Below are 3,114 nucleotides of genomic sequence, written 5' to 3' on the forward strand. Positions count from 1 at the left end.
CCTGGTGAAGCTGCAAATGAGCGCCTGATTTGTTAGCCATGCATTTCTTGTGAGTTTTTTCTTGCTCTTCTGTCTGTGAGTGTTCCGATGCAGCAGCTAGCATTGTATTTTGAGAGGGCTGATTTGTTTGTGAGTGGGCCGAGCTGGCAAACGAGCAGGGGATGAAAAGGTTGTTTGCTTGAGTGCAGGTGTGCAGCAGGAGGGCTTGGAGAGCGGGGAGGTAAAAGCGAATGTGAAAGAGCCATGGAGGAGGAGAGTGACCCCTGCTGGAGGAAAAGCAAAAGCCTACAGCACCTGGTATTCCCAGGCGGTCTCCCATCCAAGTACTAACCAGGCCCGACCCTGCTTAGCTTCCGAGATCAGACGAGATCGGGCGCGTTCAGGGTGGTGTGGCCGTAGGCAGTACTCAGGCTCTCCTTCAAGCCTCTTCTACTTGTCACGGGCAGCCTGGCCTCCGCCTTTCCTCGGCTCTACTACCCAGGACAAGCCGCCTGCTGCTACTGCTGTTTCCTTTTGTCTTGGAAATTCGCTTTAACGAATTTCTCCTTACCGTGAGTACTCGCAGTTGGATGCGCAGAAATCCCCCATAAAGCTGTGCGAATCTCGCTTACCACGACTGCAGCCAAACTACACGATTCCTGCCCATCCAAATACTTTGGTCCTGTTGAATTTGTGGGTGATTGGAGCTCCGCTACCCTAGAATGATCACACGACACTCTAAGGCTGGTGTTGCAATCCACATAAGGGCTGATTTTAGGCTCAGCTCTCTGTTTTATTAAGAATACACACATGCCCCCCACATGAATAAAGTCAATCCCTCCCACCGAACAATGCAATGGGGAGTACCTATACAGAGGATATACATTCCAATTGGAGCATAGCCTTTGCTATTATCTATCACTGGTCCTCCCCCATGAACCTTCTGAGGTCAGCAGACTTCCTCCCCTTCCCCCCTATGAGCCATCTGAGGTCATATTTCCTGTCCTACTAGCTTCTATTGGTATGTAAAATTCTCTGCACAAGGACTCCCTAAAAATATCAGTCTGTACCTGGATGGGCCCGATACGATCTTTATTAAAACACATCCATCCGAGATACAGTTCAGATTAGTAATGGGTTGTAAGATATGCACAAGCCTACACGTGGAGTTCACACCGCTTGCGCATTGCGTTATGAAGCCCACGTGGTACCATGCTGCTGATATGTGGATACAGGCCCACGGTCTACTGACAGCAGCATTCGCATGGAATGCCGTGGTGGTATACACGCCGGTCTATAAGCGCAGATCTGCCATCTCATCCATTACCAAGCCGAGTACTGTAATACATACATTGTACATGCGCATGGCCCAATTGCAGCCTTCAGAGCTTTAATTAAGCCACACGAGAGACATATGAATAACACGAATACATGACACATTTAAAGTTCGACCAACAATACAAAATTTCCATGACATTCCCTCCTGTTTTATCATATTCTCCTCGTGTCCCTTCTTGATCTTCTTCAGCTTGATGGGTGTAGTCTCAAACTTCAAAGAGTTCCTGTAGTTGTCCCTGAGAATAAAGCTCCACGGGGTACCTGAAACAACAAGACCCGACGCAGACTCGACGCAAACAGGCTTGATTGAAGCGATGATCCTCAAGAGCGTTGGAACCTTCACTACAGGAAGGCTCTTGCAAAAACCACAAACAGACTTGTGGTATGAATAAAGCTTGTGATCCCACGGTGGTCTGGGGAGATCCAGCAACAGATTCTCAAATTGCCCCTGCAGACGGGGCCACACAAGGCTGGTCTCGACCCAGACAGTTTTCCAAATCGCAGACACAAACCATGATGAGGCTTGAAGCTTGCTTGAAGGTCTTGGAGAATGTGGTCTTCAGAGAGATAAATTAGAGGGAAGCCAGGACGTAATCTGTAGAGAAGGTGGATGGTTGGTGAGGTCTTCCTCCGATCAGTGGTTGGAGTGGGATCCCCGGAGCGGGCATGGAGATGTGGTCGTCTGCCCGAGCTTGGCTTACACGGTCGATGAGGCAACAGGAACATCTCACCGCGGCATATAAAAGGCAGATGAAAAAGAGAAGCATCAGGATATACACTCCCACTTCCTTCAACCAAGATCCGATGGAGAACAGGAAATCTCCCAATCCTCCCAAACCCTTGAACGGATTCCAACCCTCACTAGCTATAGCTCTAGCTTTTCCCTGTAGTTCACTAACTTTGTCCATATGGGCCTGGACCTTGTCATCGGTGTCTTCTATCCAAGTACAACAATCCTCTCCGATGAACTCACAGAACCCCCCTTTGGCGGCTAAAAGATAATCGAGGGCCATCTTCTCCTGAAGCACTAAAATTCCCATCTGCCGTTGTTCTTGGGCAATTTCTCTGACAGCCTCTACGGTCTCGTTAAACATACTATCCACGATGACAGAAAAATTGTTCAGGCGCTTCATAAGTTCTATTCCCCATCCTGTCCATGAGGGGAACCAAGCCCATGCCTGGTCGCCCTCAGAGAACAGCTCCCTGCGAACTCTCCCTGCCATCCTTACCTTCTTGTGGACCATCAACTCTTCATGGTCCATCACTACATAGGATGCGGGGACTAGCTTTATGAGGGCACACGAACCTTTCGCGTTCTGGGGAAATGTTCTATAGGCTGCCGAACCACACAGAAAATAGTATGGACCTGTCAGAGCAGAACAGGAGGAGTTCCTCGTTCGGCCTCTGGTACTGAGCAACAGTTGCACAGACTGGGGGATTGCTCCCTCAGTCTGCACATCACATCCGTCCTTCCAACACACGTGGTCTGGTCGGTCAGTGTGGTTACTCAGAAAGGAAGTCTGGTTAGTCAGATTGACAGTTATACCTCCCTCGCAGGTGGTAATCCCAACAAACTTGTTACCTGTGCCAAAGCTGATGTTAAAGCACACCTGAGGGCTGCCTAGCTGCCCAGTTACCCATAATGGACTGGTGAGGGCCCTACAGGAGCTAGAGCTAATATTGGTGCTGAAACTGATGTTACCTGCTAAAAATGTGTCATTAAGTTCTACCGACAAATGTCTACGTGGGGGCTGACCAGGGGTCCCTTGCTTTTTCATGCCGACGCGGATGTCATAT

General features: G+C 49.3%; 1 non-coding gene across 1 annotated transcript; it reads right to left on the reverse strand.

Moving 5' to 3' along the window:
* Nucleotides 1-282: 282 nt before the first annotated feature.
* On the reverse strand, nucleotides 283-401 carry LOC149457182 (5S ribosomal RNA). The gene has a single exon (XR_016313700.1). It is a non-coding gene; the product is annotated as a 5S ribosomal RNA (ribosomal RNA).
* Between the last annotated feature and the right edge of the window lie 2,713 nt (nucleotides 402-3,114).

The sequence above is a fragment of the Staurois parvus genome, unplaced genomic scaffold (assembly GCF_062004578.1).
Source record: "Staurois parvus isolate SC_StPar_1 unplaced genomic scaffold, SC_StPar_1.0 ptg000333l, whole genome shotgun sequence".
NCBI lineage: Eukaryota > Metazoa > Chordata > Amphibia > Anura > Ranidae > Staurois > Staurois parvus.